The 21590-nt window shown below is 44.3% G+C and overlaps 1 long non-coding RNA gene and 1 pseudogene across 1 annotated transcript; both read right to left on the bottom strand.

The window, feature by feature from the left end:
- Positions 1-8433: 8433 nt before the first annotated feature.
- LOC129822659 (tripartite motif-containing protein 42-like) lies at positions 8434-12179 on the bottom strand (annotated as a pseudogene).
- A 1320-nt stretch (positions 12180-13499) lies between these two features.
- LOC129822346 (uncharacterized) lies at positions 13500-20561 on the bottom strand. The gene is made up of 2 exons (XR_008754476.1): positions 20505-20561; positions 13500-18722 (listed from the first exon to the last, which is right to left on the bottom strand). It is a non-coding gene; the product is annotated as an uncharacterized LOC129822346 (long non-coding RNA).
- Between the last annotated feature and the right edge of the window lie 1029 nt (positions 20562-21590).

Below are 21590 nucleotides of genomic sequence, written 5' to 3' on the forward strand. Positions count from 1 at the left end.
ACAGAACAATACTTTTCTGTGTGAATCTTAACTTTGCCTTTGTTTCTCTATTTTGCTGGGATTTTGCCAGTGCCAATGTAGACTACCAGACAATTCTTACTGTTCTGCCGCAGTAGCTGACTCACCTGACCAGTGGAGGCTGCTGAGTCGAGGACGGTTCATAATAATGGCCGGAATGGAGTGAATGGAATGGTTCATGTTTGATACCATTCCATACACTCCATTCCAGCCATTACACTCAATTCCAGCCATTATTATGAGCCACTGCACCTGACATAGGATAAAGTTGTCTCCAGATACTTATCTGAGGTCAGGTTTGGTAGTTTTCCACCTAATGATTAGGATTAGGGGAAGGGGAAGCTGGTTGTTAATGGTTAGGATTAGGGGACGGGGAAGCTGGTCGTTAATGGTTAGGATTAGGGGATGGGGAAGCTGGTCGTTAATGGTTAGGATTAGGGGATGGGGAAACTGGTCGTTAATGGTTAGGATTAGGGGAAGGGGAAGCTGGTCGTTAATGGTTACGATTAGGGGAAGGGGAAGCTGGTCGTTAATGGTTACGATTAGGGGATGGGGAAACTGGTCGTTAATAGTTAGGATTAGGGGAAGGGGAAGCTGGTCGTTAATGGTTAGGATTAGGGGGAGAGGAAGCTGGTTGTTGACCTGTGCTTTCGAGTAACGTCTACTTCAAGTGGCTCACCTTCCCAGAGCAGTCATCTGCGTGTTGCTGAAGTAGAGGATGATGGGAGATTCCCCTGGGTTTATCTAAGACTGCTGTTTCCCCTTGTCCTCTTACACTCAGCCTCCCTCTCCCACAAGTTATTTCTCTGCAAGATGGGAGGTGCCTCTGCAATGCTGGAAAAGTGATTGAGGGGGAGTAGAGCAGGGATTCAGAGAGAAAGGCAGGCAATGAGAAGTGACAGTAAAGGATAGAGGGAGATGGGGAGAGATTGACATAAATTATACATTTGAGAGTAGGAAGGGTGAGTTAGTCCTCTGAGTATGCACAGCACCAGAGATGTGCCGAATAATCGTTTCTTTATTTAGCCAAGAGAACAAAAACACAAGCCCCTAAGAGTCATCTACTAAGCCTGTTTGATATAATCCCCACGACTACGATGGGAAATCAACAAACAACAGTCTCTCTCTCATTCTTCCTCCTCACTCTCTCTCTCTCTCTCTGCCCCCTCCCTTCTTTTCTGAACTGAGGAAACAGGCTTAGCAGCTTGCTGCATCTGTTTTTGCAGGGGTGTTGTGGTGTTACTGTGTATGTCTGATGCCAAATTCGAAACAAAGTCCTAGCCACTACCTCAAAGTACTATAGTAATTTTGAGAGGATTGGATAGTACGCGGAACATCCTACCTGGCCTGAAGACGGGATAAGTGGATCTACGACTATGCTAATAACACATATCCATTTCTTTTAGGACTAAATGACAAGGGGTAGGGGCTCGGACATTGAGTATACAATATGTGTTAAAGTTGTGGCATAGAGACATTTCAAATGTCATATTATGGCTATATACAGTGTTGTAACGATGTGCAAATAGTTAAAGTGAAAAATGGAAAATAAATAAACTTAAATATGGGTTGTATTTACAATTGTGTTTGTGCTTCAGTTGTTGCCCTTTTATTGTGGCTGTGATGGCACACTGTGGTATTTCACACAGTAGATATGGGAGTTTATCAAATCAATTGGATTTGTTTTCGAAATCTTTGTGGGTCTGTGTAATCTGAGGGAAATATGTGTCTGTAATATGGTCATACATTTGGCAGGAGGTTAGGAAGTGCAGCTCAGTTTCCACCTCATTTTGTGGGCAGTGAGCCTGTCTTCTCTTGAGGGCCAAGTCTGCCTACGGCGGCCTCTCTCAATAGCAAGGCTATGCTCACTGAATACGTATATAGTCAAAGCTTTCCTTAAGTTTGGGTCAGTCACAGTGGTCAGGTATTCTGCCACTGTGTACTCTCTGTTTAGGGCCAAATAGCATTCTAGTTCGCTCTGTTTTTTTGTTAATTCTTCCCAATGTGTCTAGTAATTATCTTTTTGTTTTCTCAGGATTTGGTTGGGTCTAATTGTGTTGCTGTCTGGGGGCTCTGTGGGCTCTCTTTGCATTTGTGAACAGAGCCCCATGACCAGCTTGCTTAGGTTACTCTTCTCCAGGTTCATCTCTCTGTAGGTGATGGCTTTGTTAAGGAAGGTTTGTGAATCACTTCCTTTTAGGTGGTTATAGAATTCAACGGCTCTTTTCTGTATTTTGATAATTAGCGGATATCGACCTAATTCTGCTCTGAATGCATTATTTGGTGTGTTACGTTGTACACAGAGGATATTTTTTGCAGAGTCTCAATTTGGTTGTAACGGTCCTGACCAGTTTTATGTTGTTTTGTATGTGTAATTGGTCAGGGCGTTAGTTTTGGGTGGGCAGTCTATGTTATCTGTTTCTATGTTGGTTTTGGTTGCCTGGTATGGCTCTTAATTAGAGGCAGGTGTTTTGCGTTCTCCTCTAATTAAGAGTCATATTTAGGTAGGGTGTTCTCACTGTTTGTTTGTGGGTGATTGTCTTCCGTGTTTGTGTTATGTTTGCACCATACGGAACTGTATACGGTTTGTTCGGTTTATGTAGTCTGTTTCCTATTCGTGCGTTCTTCGTGTCTATGTAAGTTCTCATGTTTAGGTCAGTCTACGTCGTTTGTTATTTTGTATCATTTCAAGTGTAGTTCGTGTTCGTTTTTTCGTCTTGTTTAATAAATATGTGTTCAAACTTCGCTGCGCCTTGGTTCCCTCAATACTCCTCCTTTTCCGAAGATGGAGAGGAGGAGGATCGCCGTTACATTGGTGTTTGTCCCATTTTGTGAATTCTTGTTTGGTGAGCGGACCCCATGCTTCACAACCATAAAAGTCAATGGGTTCTATAACTGATTAAACTATTTTTAGCCAGATCCTGCCTGGTATGTCAAATGTTATGTTCCTTTGATGGCATAGAAGGCCCTTCTTGCCTTGTCTCTCAGATTGTTCACGGCTTTGTGGAAGTTACCTGTGGTGCTGATGTTTAGGCCGAGGTATGTATAGTTTTTTCTGTGCTCTGTGGCAACGGTGTCTAGATGGAGTTTGTATTTGTGGTCCTGGCAACAGGCCATTTTTTGGAACACCATTATTTTTGTCTTACTAAGATTTACTGTCAGGGCCCAGGTCTGTCAGGGCCCAGGTCTGTCAGGACCCAGGTCTGTCAGGGCCCAGGTCTGTCAGGGCCCAGGTCTGTCAGGGCCCAGGTCTGTCAGGGCCCAGGTCTGTCAGGACCCAGGTCTGTCAGGGCCCAGGTCTGTCAGGGCCCAGGTCTGTCAGGGCCCAGGTCTGTCAGGGCCCAGGTCTGTCAGGACCCAGGTCTGTCAGGGCCCAGGTCTGGCAGAATCTGTGCAGAAGATCTAGGTGCTGCTGTATATCTCTGTCTTCCACTGATTCCTTTCCTACTGCCTACTTATCTCTTCTCCTACATCCCTTATTATTCTTGAATAAACATTTGTTTTGCATAACTGCATACTATGAGAACAGATGTTGAGAGAGAGATGAAGAAGATTGAGTGACATAACATTTAATTGTGCCTACCACCTACCTGTATATTGTAGCATAGGAATTAATTTGATTTTTACAACAATTGGTCTATGGACTAGCTAGGACAAAAGCTTGAGTCTCAATGTTTTATCCTCTGGCCATTCCGCACAAGGGGACCGACTCTTTAGTCAGAATGCGAGTGAGACCCCCCCCACCCTCCATCTCAACCTTTTCAAATGTCAGCCACTGCCTATTAGTGCAGCCAAACACTGTTACTGTGAGGGTTCATCTCAAATTAGCAACTGTAATGCGCACACACACACGTGCACGCGCGCACACATACACACACAATTAGCGGCCACAGCCTTATGGTGATACCAGTGACATTGCCTAAACCCCTTACAGCTGTGTGTGTTGTGTGTGTGTGTATGTGTATGTTCTACAAATGACGTCAAGGCCTTTGGATGACTGTATGACCTCCTGACCTTACAAACACAATCGTATAACTCCTGCACGCATGGATTCACAATTAGTCACTATGCCACAGGATCACAGGCTGGTTTCTACTGTATGGGAGAATCTTAATTGCATACTCACCGCAACCTTTCTCTGCTCTTCCTTCTCAAAACCGATTGGAGGAGGTCAGAGGGTAGGGACCTCTGGCTTTCTTATCCAATGGGTTTTGAGAAGGAGGTGAGGAGAGAAGAAGCGAGGAGTGTGCAATTAAGATTCTCCCTCTGTGTACACAAACTGGACTCCTGCTGTGTTTGTACTGACGTCAGCCATACACATGTATGCATGTCACTTGAGCTCAGCATGAGTCCCATTTCCTCTGACTTTGCATGCTACGCTCTGTTATTATACAATCATGATCATCAGCACAACTCTGATGAAGCTGGAAACCTTGTCATAATAAACTCACCTGGGAGTTTAGATTAGTTTAATTTTTTTCTGCTGATGCTGAATATTTGTTGCTCCACCTGATCCTGTGCTGGTGGGATCTATGCTCCCATCTTTTGGTCAATTCTGGAAATTACAACTATTGTATTTGTCCATGAGTATCAGGCCTACTGCACTGTAACATTGTACACAAGCAGGTAAGATTACAGCATTATCTCTGATGAATCCTCAAATAACACTGTGCCAATCAGTCCTCTCTTTCCTCACAGACTATGGGGATGGCAACGATGATGATAAGGTAGTTGTTGTGGAACTGTTAGATTACTTGTTAGATATTGCTGCACTGTCGGAACCAGAAGCACAAGCATTTTGCTACACTCACAATAACGTCTGCTAACCATGTGTATGTGACCAATATCATCTGCTAACCATGTGTATGTGACCAATAACATCTGCTAACCATGTGTATGTGACCAATAACATCTGCTAACCATGTGTATGTGACCAATAACATCTGCTAACCATGTGTATGTGACCAATAACATCTGCTAACCATGTGTATGTGACCAATAACATCTGCTAACCATGTGTATCTGACCAATAACATCTGCTAACCATGTGTATGTGACCAATACAATTTGATTTGATTTGATGATTGATAAGATGATTGCAGATTTTGAAGAAGAGAAAAGATTAGATGACATTATGATCAATGTGTAAACCTCAGCAAAGGAAACAGAAAAACTGATGAGAAATGCAGTACTATAAGGCTGCGTTTACACAGGCAGCCAAAATCTAAACTTTTGCACAATTATTGGCAAAACAGCTGATCTGATTGGTCAAAATACCAAAGTGGTAAAATATCAGAATTGGGCTGCCTGTGTAAACTTAGCCTAAATGTGTGTATGAGAGAGCGAGTGAGAGACAGAGAGAGAAAGAAAGCGAGAGAAAGAACGATGCCAGTAGTGATTTTAAAGGACACAATGACTTGTTTTATAAATGTAGTGTGATATTGCAGGTTAAAAGCCTCTCATAGTGGAGCAGATGACTCATATTACAGCACAGACACCATGTTCACACAACAGACTCTATCACCCAGACCAACTCTCATATAACCAACCATGCACCAGGTGGACCGGTAATGAACCAATCAACTGTCACACACTCCTCTCACACACACACACACACACACACACACACACACACACACACACACACCACAGTGTAACACCTCTGGAACACTCTCTATCCACTCATTAGCATATAGCTTATGTCATGACTGTCCTGTGAGGATCATAATAGGTCAGATCAGGTTTGCAATCAATAACTTGAACCAGACCCCCTCTCACCCGCAGAGGAGGGGGGGGGGGGGGGGGGGGGGGGGGGGCTGGCGGGGTTAACAACTCACACCCTGTTGTAAATCAAGGACAGAACATTCAGCTCTCCCTCTCCAATGTTCACCAGAGGAATGTCTTTTGTTTCTACAGACTTTTCCCGCTGAAACTGTAACACGTTCTAAAGCAAATACTGTAACAATATTTCAAACATAAAACATGGGGAATGGTCAGAGGCGATCTAAAGAACACGAATGTCATTTCGTTTGTAATTTTGTGATATCATTTAAAAAAATTATAAAGGAAATACTGTAGCTTGGAAAGTACATCCACTACATGAGTGAAGTGTCCATCCAATGTGTTGTGCATGAAATATGAAAAATTATGAAAGTGTTTTTGTTAAGAGAGCGAAATGATTTTAAGAGACATAAGATATAATTGTTTTACATAAACTTTGTACAAGTTACAAGTCACGCCCCTGAGTGAGGTCAGAGAGCGTGTCAGCCTGACGCAACCGCCCTTTTGAACAAACTGTATAAAATTATGGGTTAAGAATTTACATATCGGACCAGAGAGACGTAGAGCTGCAGCTGCACTGTTAGAGCGGTTTGAACCCTGAATCTCAACACGAGGTAGAAACAATAAAACCACCTCCCGAAAAAATCGCTGGTATGGCTGATTAGTTGTCCTTTAATCATTCTACTACTGCTCAAACCATCGTATTACGCTACTCTCATCACCCCACTGGGAACCATCGACACAGCTGGCTAGCCTATGTTCAAAGAGGCAGCTTCAGGAAAGAATGGTAGGAAAATCAACTCTATAGTTCTGTTCAGGACTACATGACAAGTCACCGGACAACTACAGAGAGGAACAACAGTAGAAGTGTCACACCCTGATCTGTTTCACCTGTCTTTGTGATTGTCTCCACCACCCTCCAGGTGTCGCCCATCTTCCCCATTATCCCCTGTGTATTTATACCTGTGTTCTCTGTTTGTCTGTTGCCAGTTCGTCTTGTTTGTTCAAGTCAACCAGCGTTTTGTGTCTCAGCTCCTGCTTTTTCCAGACTCTCTTTTCTCGCCCTCCTGGTTTTCACCCTTGCCTGTCCTGACTCTGAGCCTGCCTACTTGACCACTCTGCCTGCCAGAGCCTGCCTGTCGACCTGTACCTTTGCCCCCCTCTGGATTACTGACCTCTGCCTTACCCTGACCCTGAGTCTGCCTGCCGCTCGGTACCATTGCCCCCCTCTGGATTACTGACCTCTGCCTTACCCTGACCCTGAGCCTGCCTGCCGTCCGGTACCATTGCCCCACCTCTGGATTACTGACCCCTGCCTGCCTTGACCTGTCTATTGCCTGCCACTGTTGGAACAGGAAATTATTGTTTATTCGACGTGGTCTGCATCTGGGTCTTACCTTCATACCTGATAAGAAGACTTGTTGGAACCATTTCTGAACAATCAGAGACTTACCAGCGTGCCACGAAAAGGCCCAACCCTCTTTCCAAGGCAGCCCGGTTCCGAGAGACACGGCGAACCAAGGCATTTCACGTAAATATATTTATGATTTCTTACTCCAAGCGGGCGGCGGTTCGTGTGCAAAGTATAGGAATACTATAAGTGGGAGTATTTTCTAGATGTACCAACGTTAAGTGTCTTTCTCCCTCTCTCTCTCTCTCGCCCTCTCCATGTCTTTTGTAACAAGCAGCCATATTGTTGTCAGTCCGCTATGGACCTGTTTTTGACGTATTAAGTGTGTATGTTATTCTGTGTTACCATTTAATTCGTTTGTAAATAAATAATTACACCAATTTGTGTAGTACTGAATCATAAGTAAGTCTCGAGTTTTTGCAGATGCAAGGAGGTTACGACTGTTCAGAATGATGATATGAGGTTATGATTAATACATTGACTGTTTATAGGTGTGATAGGTAAAGACCTTTAGAGTTTAATTCGGGAGATAGCAACTCTTTAAAGAACCGCTCTCGTGGTGCCCCAGATCCTAATGAATTAATTGTTACATAATTAATTTAATCGGGTAACAATTAAACATATTTAGGTAATTAGATAAATAACAGTCCTCAGATTGATTTTAAAGTCAAGTCACGACACTTACCACATTTTTCCGGACAGTGCACTTTCAGCAGTGTTTTAATTAGAATGAGTGGATTACCATGTCCTTGAGAGATGTGTGGGCTGTAATAGCAGAGGGCTGCTGCTGCTGGGGGTAATAGGATGTAATTATTTAATGTTGTATAACGAGAGGGTCACCTAGGACTCGTTAGCCTGATGCTAATGAGTGTTTTTTTTCATAGGTGATTAAAGAAAGATTTCCACTGTTTGCTCAGGGCACCGAGACGTGATGAAGACTATCATTTCTATTTTCAAGTGGTCAATACAATTTTATTCTGATTAGCCTTTATTTAACCAGGTGAATTAGTTAGGAACAAATTCCACATAGCAACAAGATGTGTGCATTGTGTTTATTGAAAAAATTGAATAACTCACTTTTTCAAAGTTACTTGCTTTATTTTTGTTATGCAGTGTATGTTTCTGTTTGATAATGTAAGGTAATATGTGTAAAGGGCAGATTGTAAGTAGACATATGGAGTATGAGATTTGATGTGTGTGATCTTTATTTCCTAATCTAAGAGTTAGATTTCCTGTGTCACGGCTGCCTTGGCCTCATCTCCCTGGCACTCGGTGTTCACCTGGGAACAATGACAACATGAACAAGTTAGTTGTTAGTAATACTCATGTACATCAAAATAGGATTGGGCTCACAATCAGTCAGTGAATGTCATTGGTCATGTAATACCACACTCACTCTGTAGGAGGAGCTCCACACGCCGGCCCCGTGGCTGTTGACAGAGCGTGCCCGGAACAGGTAGTGTGTGTCTAGGCAGAGCCCGGCCGTCTGCAGGTTGCAGGTCTTCACCCCCACCAGGACCACTCCCTTCCCCTCCTCCATGGCCATCCCCACAATAACAGCATCCTGGAAGTGGATGTCAAAGGTCTTCACCTCCGCCCATGGGCAGCATCCAGAAGATCTACACAGACAGATAAATAGCTATCATCATATTGGATAACTTCTACATAGATATAAAACAATACATTTGAAGTTTAATTTCTGAATAAGTCCATAGTTGCTGTTTAACTGTACCTCCACAGTGGCTCCACTGACGATGTGCTGGTAGATGATGGGGGGCCTGGGCAGCAGATGGCGTTCCTTATCGCTGCAGTCCCCAGCTGACAGGCCCAGCTGTTCCTCCATCACCAGCTTCCTGTGGCTCCTGGGGGTCCGGGGGCTTCGGGGTGAGTCCGCCAGGGTGCGGTGGGGGGTCCCTGGGCATGATGGCAGCTGCACCACCTCGCAGCACCCCTCCAAAATGGCTGCCTCCATGCCGGTCGCCACGGCAACCACTGCAGCCACTTCGGGGCTCTTCCAGTGGAGATGGGTCCCCAGCAGGCCCTGCAGGTCCCCAAAGAGAGCATCAAAGTCCATCTTCATCCCCTTGAAGGGCTCCCCCTCCTGGAGAGTCAGGGCAGAGCGATGAATGTCCCTGTTGACCCTCTGCAGCCACTGGGTCAGAGCCATGGCCCCGGTCAGGAAGGCCACAGTGTTGGGCTCCAGGAGGGCCTGTTCAGAGATCGTCTCCAGCCCAGTCAGGGAGCTCAGGAGTGGGGCAGAGGTCTGGATAAAGTCAATGGCTCCGCTGCAGGTGCTGGAGGTCTGGTTTTCCAGGTGTGAGAGCAGCAATGCCTCCTGGTCTAGCAGGACATTACGGATAGACAGGAAGCCCTCGCGCACACTGTGTCTTAGCTCGGTGCCGTCGGAGCCCGTCCGGGCCCTCAACTGGTCCATGGACACCATGTCAGCTTCACACTGGGACTTCACTACAGCCACGTGACGGGTGCAGCAATAAACATCTGATACAAACTTAACTTCCTGTATTAACTTTTAATGAATTAACATTGAGTTTACTCTGCTGCAAGTAATCTGTTTGACATAATATTCCCTCTAAGCTGTGCACGTGCACGTGCGTGGGCGCGCAGCTCCCCTCGGATGGCCGGGCAGAAGAAATATCAGCCCATGCAGAGAAGCATGAGTTTGAACTTCACTCAACTTCCTAGTTTTTCCCTTTAGTTAACACTATCAACGTTTCACTATACTGTGGAAAATTGTGCTCAAATCAACGTAATATTAGCCACTTTCAATGTAACATACTGAAACAAAACAAACTATGCAAGACTTAGTATGCAAAACGAACTGTGTAAGAGATTTTCTTGTGGGCAGAGAGCATTGGCGTATTATTCTATTGCATTGACAGGCATGACTCAGACCCCTACTCTACAGCGCCATAACCAATCAGAGCTGCAGTAGGCCTATATGCAAATAGCCATAGTCATATATGGATCTGTGCCATTCACTTTAAACTTGACTGTGTTAACAGCATGAGCGGTCACGAGTAGATGCGCTTGTTTTGAGATCAAAGCTGCAGCCACCTGTGTACATTTGTTCATATTCTTTGCTAGTTAGTGAGTTATTAGCCCGGTTATCGCTAATTTCTAGTCAACAATGGGGGAGGGGTTGCTTCCGACAAGAGCACAAAATGTCTGCATTTCTAGTCATCTTAGAAAAGCCAGTCAGGTAAAATTATTTTTTTATGTGTTAAAGGGGCAGCGTTGTATTTTGAGACGGTCTTGAATAAGCTAAGTAGCCAATAGGCATAATTTGTCAGATTTTCTGTAATAATAGTATAGGAATAATAATGAATTTTATTTTGTAAAGTTGTTTCTTGCATCAAACTTAACATTTTAAGCCATCTCCTCGTCTGATGGACAAGTGGATAACAGGGTAATGTTGAATGTAGGCCTACATTGAACACCACACATTGGCTGCTACTGTAGGCTGATTGATAGAACAGCTAGTTCCATGTTAAAATGTTATGGGATGTATTTTTCTCCATTGTTTTTGATGGTAGGCCACTCTGGTAGACATACATTATGATCAAATATCCATAGTAGCCTACCTGACCACTGTTAAAACTGGAACTTAAAGCGAGTACGACCTCAGTGTTCACAGTAAACTTGCGCTGGAATTTGCACAGAATTTTCTAGATGTTCAAGTTTGTACTCAGCAGACCTGAAATTTGCTCAGTGCCTAATTTTTTTTGAGGGAACATTGGCTACCATTACTGTGGTTCACAAAGATGGGATTTTGAGAATGTATTTTTTACTTGCAGTAATTAAGATGTGAAAGCTTAGCACTGGTAGATTCTGGCTGCACTTATGAAAGCTAATTAACTGAACAAAAGCTGTTTGTGCAGCAACATTAAGATGTCAAATTAATGACATAAATCCATGAAATTAGAGTAGTAGACATGACCTTACCCTTCCCAGCCTGCTCTAGGGAATTGCGGATGCCCAACTCCCTGTGGGCGCGGGCCTCGTGGACTGGTGACACATCGTGTACCTGGTGCCCCTGTTCCATGCACCCCAGAGCTCCGTCGTCAAGGCAACAGTGGGACAGGGAGCGGTCGTGGTGGATGGGGCATGGATCGCGGCACCCGCTCTCCACGGGCTCCGTCAGCACGTGGGCCTGGAATGCCCGTTTGCCATGGAGTTTCTCAGGCACTTGGCACAGTAGTTGAGGCCGCAGGTTTGTCAGTAGCGCTGGGCCTCGCGCTGCTTAGAGCAGATTTCGCAGGCGGTCACCCTCAGGGGTAACTTCTTGGCACGGGTGTTTTTGTTTTGGGTTGCTTCACCCGTCTCAGGCCCTCAAGCCTTTCCAGGAGCTGCTCAGCCACGTTAGCCAGGAGAAGGTTCTCTGGGAAGGGCCAGGCCTCGCCGGGCTGGAGGGAGTAGTGGACCAGGCAGCAGGGGCACTGGGAGCAGGGCTGAGGTTGCTCGGCATCAGAGGCCTTGGTGCTGGATGGCTTCTTGCGGACGCCTTCCAGGCAGGGCCGGCAGAGGCAGTGGCCACAGGCTGGAGGAGGAGAGTGTCACAGGCTGGGCAGCACAGGTGGAGAGCCAGGGAGCGGGTCACTGGGTCAAGCTCAGTTTTTGTCTGGGCATCCTGAGAGCTAGAAGGGGTAACAGGCAGGCTTAGGGGTCAGAGAGGGGAGAGCTGGAAAAAATACTAATGTAGTCATCACAGTTACACTACAATATCATCCCCCCCACTATGCCAGACATTTTCAGATGACTATTTCTGTTATTCCTGTCCATATAAAAATAAAAATAATATATGGCACTACTTCAGTACTTGTTAGGCTTTTTATCTGTTTCAGGCTTCATACCCTATCTCCTTTCCTGCGTGTTTGGCTTTGGGGTTGTTGCGCTTCTTCGAAGACCTCAAGCGCGGCCAACAGCCGGATTCAGAATCAGTACCAAGCATTCTTGTATTAGATAACAGATTCCCAATTGTATTTTATGCGATATCCTAAAGAAAACCATGCCATTATTAGATTTCGCTCGTTAGGCTAGCCTACTTTCTATTTCACTCATTGGCCTACATTTTGGTTGGAAATTCTACTAGAGATCTTTGTATTTAATTAGCCTAATCTAGTTAATTATTCTGCATTTTTCATTGCATTGCAGATGGGCCGCTACTGAGGCACTTACGTTCTTCAGCACGTCTGAGTGTGATCAAAAAGTGAAACTCGCGGGAATATCTCAGCTGTTTTACTATGACGTACACTTTCGGCCGTCTATGACGTTATTATGGCAGCGTCCGTGGCGGCCGAATTATGGGGTAACCTGGTCAAATTCCAAGCCCAGCGCTTTAATATGATTCTCTACAGCCTGTTTCTTCGAAATGTGGAAAAAAATGATAAAACACTACCAATAAACACATCAATAGAAATGGCCACTAGATGGAGACATTGTATTAAATTTGACATTGGATTAAACACACACTCCCCTTTTTGGCTTCCATGGCAACCCCCACGGTAACCTTTCCCCAATATAATCTTTCCTCCACGGGAACCACACCTGTTGGCATTCTCACAAACAATCGCAAAATTGTTTCAATAATATATAGAACTTTTCTTGCAGCTCTGGTATATAAAGCTTTTTTGAGGCCTTGCTCACAATTCATTCTATGGCAGCACAATGATCAAACAATATACTGTATGTGAGGCTCTTGATCATATCTTTGATCATGACACTGGTGAGGAGTAGAGAGTCCTTGTTAAACTTTGACACAAAGTAGTCAGTGATAAATAGCACAATGGGTTTCATCTGAGTATATGCTATAGTCAAAATAATCCAATAATCCAGATTTTTTTACTCTAAAAAGAGTTGTATGAGCTCAGGTCAACGAGGCCTACAGGCCATAAATAGCAAATTGAATTTCAAAACTTGTAATGATCACAAGAATTTAAGTTGATAAAAAGATCTAACATAACATTAGGTGATATATGTATTCTTATGGATTTATAATCAGCTATAATGGGACGGTCATTTTGGACCTGGAACACAGAATTAATTAACATGAAACTAACATAAAAGGAGGGTTAAACTGTTAAATTGGTCTAATACCTTTCATAGCTTTGAAATACCATAGACTGAAATGTCCATAGACTTAACTATATGACTAATTAGTGACCTGCGGCTGAGTATTTCCCACCCCATTTTAATTCACACATTCTCTAGGCCTAGTTGTTTTCTGTATTGAATAAATTGATAAGTGACTGCAGAATGAATGAGACACAGCTAGATTCTAAAACAAGTCTTTATTGGTCAATTTACAGAAAGTGTTGTAGTGACCATCTAAAGTAAACTAAGAAAAACAGTCCAAAGAAAAAATCAAGAAAAACCGAAAAAAGGTTTTACACATTTTACAAGGATGATATTTATTTTCACCTTCTTCTTCTTCTTCTTCTATAACAGTGGTCACCAACCAGTGGATCGCGATTTTTATATATTTTATAAATTTAACCTTTATTTAATGTTGATTGACATGTTGATCTTCAAGGCATTCCTAGTCTATCACCAAACATTTCTGTAGAAAAGCCAACGATAACTGCATAAGCTTGCGCTCCTTTTTTCCGTGTTGCGCTATTGACAGTACGTTCAACTTGATTCAGAAGCCTTGGGCACCGGGTAGGCAAAGTTTCCCATTTTTAACCATTTCATTTGTCTGAAAAGTTCAACTCCGCCTACCCAGCGGACCGGGAGTTATGTGGCTAAATCGAGTGCGCTTTTGGGGCTGGCCAATCGGATAGCTCAAATCACGGTGCCTACCTACATCTTCCACGACCCCGGAAAATGAACGAGTAGCAAAGTGTATAGATAGCCCTGCGTTTTTATTATTATTAGCAGCTCGTCGTGTGTATTTTAATATCGAGGAGTATTTCACTTTCGCTGGTCATAGGAACAACATGAATTTGTGCCGAGGCAGGTGTGGTGCGACTCGAGTTTTGCCATCAGGTGGAAGACTGTGTCCCCTCTCTCTAGTCAGTCGCACTGGAGGAAAGGAAGGAGAGCAAGGACCGTCTGCTGCTCACTCCATCTGTCCACTGAGACTGTTTTTTCCCCAAATAACTGGGAACTCGGGATTCATTGTCTTTCAATCGTTCAAGACAACTGGGAACTCGGAAAAAGCGAGATCCGACTATGGAAAATAGTTTTGAATGGTCATCCAACTCGTAAACGCTAGCATCTCTCTAGAACTCCGACTTTCCGATGTGAAGTTCGCTGACTTCTTGGTTTGACCTCGTTTTTTCAGAGTTCCCAGTTGTCTTAAAATCACCATGCCCATCAGAAGCAGGTACCATCAGTCCAGTAAAATAAAAAAGCGAATTGTTTCAATTCATGCTCAGCTGTGCCTCACAAGTGCTACACCAACTGATCTAGTTTGTTATCAAAGCTCGAGTTTTGAAATATAATAAGGTCTGAGAAAAATAATATTGGCAGGCCAGGCATATAGCCAATATGCTAAGATAATGTATTAAGTGTACTGCACAAATCTCATTCCTACAGAGCTGTTTTTATTAGGTTCATGTAAAAATAATTATCTGAGTGGTAGATCTTGGCTTGCCTTTTGACTGCGAAAGTGATCTTGACTCAAATGTTGGTGACCACTGTTCTAAAACAAACGTTGGGAGACCATTGGGGAGGATTGATGCAAAGTCCAGCAAGGTTCAAAGGGGGTACGGGTACAGCTAGAACCAAAGGACTATCCCCGGGAAGGAATACATCAAGCAGGGTCACACAGTCAAATACCAAAATGAAGACAATAGAAACTTTCAATTTCTCCTCATGGCAGGTAAAATAACATTTTGTAATAGGTGTACTGTGTACGATAGGGGTAAGGGGGATTGCTGGGATTGACTACAGAAAGACAGAAGACAACACTCTATACATGCCCTGCCCATTAACCAGTTTAAGTTGGGTTTAAATTGGTTTAACTTCCATGATCATTTCCCACTGTTGTCTCCCATCCTAAAATGTAGGAACAGCGGTGTCTGTTTGTCTTGCCTGTCTTAACAGAGACAGAAAGCACAGCCATTTGGAATGAACTGAACGTTGAGATACAAACATAGAGAGAGGGGTGGGTTTGGTGTGATATGAACAGATTTCAGTGACATGGGCGGGTTAGTACATAGAGATGGGGGGAGGGGGGTGCATACATACAGATGAACAGAGGGAGGAGCTTCGCTAGGTTCAGGGCAGGGTCACCTACTCTAGTCAGTATGTACAGGTAAGAGGAACATATCCAAATGTACAAGGTTCCTTCTCTCTTATAGTGTGTCCAAAAACCAGAACAGGCAAGATCAACTTTCACCTGGGTGCTTATTCAGTTGGCTACAGAATATTGAAGATAGAAATTACATGCATGGAGCTGACATGGTAATTGTTTTGCATGACAGAGAAACGTGTCTGTTCTATGCAACATATTTCTATCTGAACATTCTGTAATGTTGCAACTGCATGATTATGCCTCAAGTAACTACAACATCTCCAACAGGACACCAATCAAAAAACAAATAAAGATTGTTTAGTGCCATTGGTTACGCCAAATGTAAAATCACCTAGACACCTCATCCAGGCTTAAATACGCAGTGATAAATAAAATATATTCCATTGCAATAAACCCAACATATTTTTCAGGTATTAAAATATTGCAAATCAATGCAATAATATTTTTTCTTATTTCGTCTTAAATTTTAATTTGATGCAATGGACAAAAGGTATGATATACTGAACACAGATACACTACATGACCAAAAGTGTGTGGACACCTGCTCGTCAAACATCTCATTCCAAAATCATGGGCATTAATATGGAGTTGGTCCCCCCTTTGCTGCTATAACAGCCTCCATTCTTCTGGGAAGACTTTCCACTAGATGTTGGAACATTGCTGCGGGGACTTGCTTCCATTCAGCCACAAGAGCATTAGTGATGTCGGGCACTGATGTTGGCTTGCAGTCGGTGTTCCAATTCATTCCAATGGTGTTAGATGGTGTTGAGATCAGGGCTTGTGCAGGCCAGTCAAGTTCTTCCACACCGATCTCGACAAACCATTTCGGTATGTAGGGCTGTTGCGGTGTGGAAGAACTTGACTGGCCTGCACAGAGCCCTGACCTCAACACCATCGAACACCATTGGAATGAATTGGAATGCCGAGCTCTTATGCTGCTGATGGTAATTAGTAGTCTACCAAACTTGCTAACTGCCTGGTACTCAGCACTGTATTGTCCCTCTAATCACTCTGACATCAATGAAAATGTAATCGAAAATCTAATCAAACACTTCATGAGTTCCCATGAGCTAATGTTGCGCAACATTTCTATAGGGTGTGCAATTGCGTGAGAAAACCTTGCTTTGTGCACGGGGGCATTGTCATGCTGAAACAGGAAAGGGCCTTCCCCAAACTGTTGCCACAAAGTTGGAAGCATAGCATAATCTAGAATGTCATTGTATGCCTTAGCATTAAGATTTCCCTTCACTGGAACTAAGGTCTAGCCCGAACCATGAAAAACAGCCCCAGACCATTATTCCTCCTCCACCAAACTTTACAGTTGGCACTACGCATTTGTGCAGGTAACGTTCTCCTGGAACCCAGATTCGTCTGTCGGACTGCCAGATGGAGAAGAGTGATTCATCACTCCAGAGAACGCGTTTCCAGTGCTCCAGAGTCCAGTGGCGGTGAACTTTACACCACTCCAGCTGATGCTTGACATTGCACATGGTGATCTTAGGCTTGTGTGTGGCTGCTCTGCCATGGAAACCAATTTCATGAAGCTCCTGACAAACAGTTCTTGTGCTGACGTTGCTTCCAGAGGCAGTTTTGAATTCGGTAGTGAGTGTTGCAACCGAGGACATAATCTTTTAGCTCACTACGCGCTTCAGTACTCGGCGGTCCCGTTCTGTGAGCTTCTGTGGCCTTCCCCTCACGGCTGAGCCGTTGTTGCTCCTAGATGTTTCCACTTCCCAATAACAGCACTTACAGTTGACAGGGGCAGCTCTAGCAGGGCAGAAATTTGATGAACTAACTTGTTGGAAAGGTAACATCCAATGACAGTGCCATGTTGAAAGTCACTGAGCTCTTAAGTAGGGCCATTCTACTGACATTGTGTGTCTATGGAGATTGCATGGCTGTGAGCTCGATTTTATACACCCATCAGTAACGGGTGTGACTGAAATAGCCGAATCCACTAATTTGATGGGGTGTCCACATACTTTTGCAATATAGTGTATCAAGGTAAGAATCAAAGGTGTTCCCCTATACTGGACTGTACCATCTTAAAGGAAAACTCCACCCAAAGACTATCATTTGGTATTTGTTTCATTAGTTGGTTGTTACCATTACAAAAGATCACAGCGACCTATAGGACCACAGTTTCTCAGACAAGATTTTAGACCCTGAAAAAATAGGTGGAAAACAGATGTTTGACAAGCAATTTCAGTCGTATACAGTTTTTCACATTTTGTTGTCTTTTTTTCACAGTCTCAGTAAAAAACAGTAGGTAAGGTTTCAGCTTGTGGACTAGGGCTTGAGGTCTGGGGTACTCAAGACCACAGGATAGTATTACAGCATTGGAGTACCACAGGGTAGCCTTTAGTTAACACTACATAGTTTGACATAAAGGAAAGGAGTCTTTTTAAATACAGGCTGGTGTTGTGTGTGTGTGTGTGTGTGTGTGTGTGTGTGTGTGTGTGTGTGTGTGTGTGTGTGCGTGCGTGTGTGTGTGTGTGTGTGACGTATGTGTGTGTGTGTGACGTATGTGTGTGTGTGTGACGTGTATGTGTGTGTGTGTGTGACGTGTATGTGTGTGTGTGTGTGTGACGTGTATGTGTGTGTGTGTGACGTGTATGTGTGTGTGTGTGTGACGTGTATGTGTGTGTGTGTGTATGTGTGTGTGTGTGTGATGTGTATGTGTTTATGTGTGTGTGTGTGTGACGTGTATGTGTATGTGTGTGTGTGTGACGTGTATGTGTGTGTGTGTGACGTGTATGTGTGTGTGTGTGTGTGTGTGTGTGTGACGTTTGTGTGTGTGTGACGTGTATGTGTGTGTGACGTGTATGTGTATGTGTTTATGTGTGTTATCACACAGTGCTCATTCTATTCTTAATACCATTTCCTTTTTCACCAGTAGGGGGAGATGTTACCTCAACTCAGAGAAATCTCAGGTAGTCTCATGATTTGAACAATTTATTTTATAGTAGTGAGTATGTTGATGCCTCAGCGTGTGTGTATATACATCAGTGTGTATGTGTGTGCATCAGTGTGCATGTATAATTGTATTCAGTAGGTTCATGTAGAGTTGTAGCAGTCCAGCTGGCCCCTCTTGCTGCTCTGTTGTACCCTGTGAGCTCCTGGGACCTCCTCCTCCTCGCTGTCGTCTGACTCTGTGCTGGTGATGTCATCCTCTTCATCTTCCTCCTCCTCCTCACTGGCCTCTTCCTCAGCTTCCTGGGGCTCCTGGAAGCTCTGCATGGGGCACAGAGAGGCAACAGCTGTGTAACAGGTTCTGGAGCTGATTACTGTGGCCCTTGTGTTTCCTACTCTGTTTCACTATGTCCCATTCCTCCCTTTCTCTCCTCTTCCTTGCCATTCCTCCCTTTCTCTCCTCTTCCCTGACATTCCTCCCTTTCTCTCCTCTTCCCTGCCATTCCTCCCTTTCTCTCCTCTTCCCTGCCATTCCTCCCTTTCTCTCCTCTTCCCTGCCATTCCTCCCTTTCTCTCCTCTTCCCTGCCATTCCTCCCTTTCTCTCCTCTTCCCTGACATTCCTCCCTTTCTCTCCTCTTCCCTGCCATTCCTCCCTTTCTCTCCTCTTCCCTGCCATTCCTCCCTTTCTCTCCTCTTCCCTGCCATTCCTCCCTTTCTCTCCTCTTCCCTGCCATTCCTCCCTTTCTCTCCTCTTCCCTGCCATTCCTCCCTTTCTCTCCTCTTCCCTGCCATTCCTCCCTCTGCCCTCTATCTTCGTTACTCAATTTCAGTCCATTCTCTCTTTTCTTACTGTGACGAAGCTACCTCAGTACCTCTCGTCACTAATTATTGAATTCCCCTTGTTTAGCACATTCATGTGTCCCCATATATCTAGTAATTCATTTATCCTAAAGGTGTATACTGTTGTTATTTCCCTCTTTTGCCAGTATCATGGCTATTTATTGTGCGTAAGGCTAATTGTGTGTCGAGCAAATGTTTGGTCAAGTTGCGTTGTGACGAATTTCAGTTTCATACTTAAATGTATTAATTGACCCTTTTGCAATCCTACCAATGGATGTGATGTTCAGGTGCACATGAACACCTGCTACACTGACAAGAAAGAAGTTTGTTTATTTCCATATTGTAATGTGTCCTGTGTTTGAAGTTGGCACATCTCGGAGCTCCATGTGTTGTCTATCATGTCCGTGCGTAATGGGACCATACGCAGATTGCAGAACTATTGTTATGAAAGGTGTATTCATTCATTTAAAGATTTCCCGCAATGAGGATAAGCCAGGAATGTTTAAGATGTTTATTTAGATGTAATATGTAATATAATGACGATGCCTGTTGCATGATTTAATGGGTAAAGAGCACCATGTTTAATGGTAGGTTTCATAAGGAGGGGCCATAGGTATAAAGGCACCTGTTTCACCTATGAGCTGGAGTGATGTTCTAGCTCTGGTCTGTGAGCTGTGTGGGAGGCTGTTCATAGCCTGGTATACCCCAACCTGCTACTGTTGGTTTGGTATGTGAGCTGTGTGGGAGGCTGTTCATAGCCTGGTATACCCCAACCTGCTACTGTTGGTTTGGTATGTGAGCTGTGTGGGAGGCTGTCCATAACCTGGTATACCCCAACCTGCTACTGTTGGTTTGGTATGCGAGCTGTGTGGGAGGCTGTCTTTAGCCTGGTATACCCCAACCTGCTACTGTTGGTTTGGTATGTGAGCTGTGTGGGAGGCTGTTCATAGCCTGGTATACCCCAACCTGCTACTGTTGGTTTGGCAGGGTAGGCCTGATTGAGGCGCAGGGTTTTGATTTCTATTCAAACCTGTATTCTGTAAAGATTATATAACTATTCATAGATTTTGTCATTCACCTGGAACCACCTTTCACTGTTAATATACTGGACAGTATCTTGCCCCTGATCCTGCTGCCTCCTCCTACTTACTGCCTTAAGGCTGTTCCAACATCTGGTCCCTACAACACTCACCTTCCTTCCTTTATTCCTCCCTCGCCTCTCCCCCACTGTTTTGTTTCCAGCCTCCCCCCCTTCCCCTTACCTCCATAGGATTGACTGTGATATTGAGCGCTGAGACGTCCCAGTCCAGCTCTCCCTCTTCCCCTTACCTCCATAGGATTGACTGTGATATTGAGCGCTGAGTCGTCCCAGTCCAGCTCTCCCTCTTCCCCTTACCTCCATAGGATTGACTGTGATATTGAGCGCTGAGTCGTCCCAGTCCAGCTCTCCCTCCTTGGTTGCGTCTGAGCTCCTGCCCTCCTGTTGGTGTGTCAGGTGAATACGGTAGATGCCTAGCACAACCACCACCACCAGGGCGGCGATACAGATCACTATCACCACTGTGGCAGCACTGGGGACTCCTGGGGGGAAAGGTAATGTTAATGTATGTTAAGTAACATGGTGCACCCACACACATTACAAATATTTGGTTTTGCACACAACCAAAATATCTTAGTTGTACGCACGAACACATAACGGGTGCATTACCACACACACACACACACACACACACACACACACACACACACACACACACACACACACACACACACACACACACACACACACACACACACACACACACACACACACACACACACACACACACACACACACACACACACACACAAACAGAGGGTCCTTGATCTGTAATGTTTATCTGTACTGTACTTTCAAAATAAGATCACCACCCTGCCTCCTCTCTCTCTCCTTCAGAGAAGATATTAGAAATGTGTGTGTTCATCCAGCTACAGAGGACTCTTTAATTGGTCATTTGATTCAGTCCGCTTCCTTATTACACACACAGACAGAGATTTTTTAAAGACCAATCCATAGCCATTGATCTCTCTCATGTAAAAGCCCCCTCAGTGTATATACATGAATGCACACAGAATGTTGCTAGAGGGTGTGTATGTTCTCCCAACAGAACAATGTACATTATTCACTTCATTAGAGACACTATTGAAAATCTTTTTCTATTCACATCTCCCTGTTCTCTCCCTGTTCTCTCTCTCTCTCTCTCTCTCTCTCTCTCTCTCTCTCTCTCTCTCTCTCTCTCTCTCTCTCTCTCTCTCTCTCTCTCTCTCTCTCTCTCTCTCTCTCTCTCTCTCTCTCTCTCCTCTCTCTC

Source organism: Salvelinus fontinalis, chromosome 24, assembly GCF_029448725.1.
Source record: "Salvelinus fontinalis isolate EN_2023a chromosome 24, ASM2944872v1, whole genome shotgun sequence".
In the NCBI taxonomy this organism is placed as follows: domain Eukaryota; kingdom Metazoa; phylum Chordata; class Actinopteri; order Salmoniformes; family Salmonidae; genus Salvelinus; species Salvelinus fontinalis.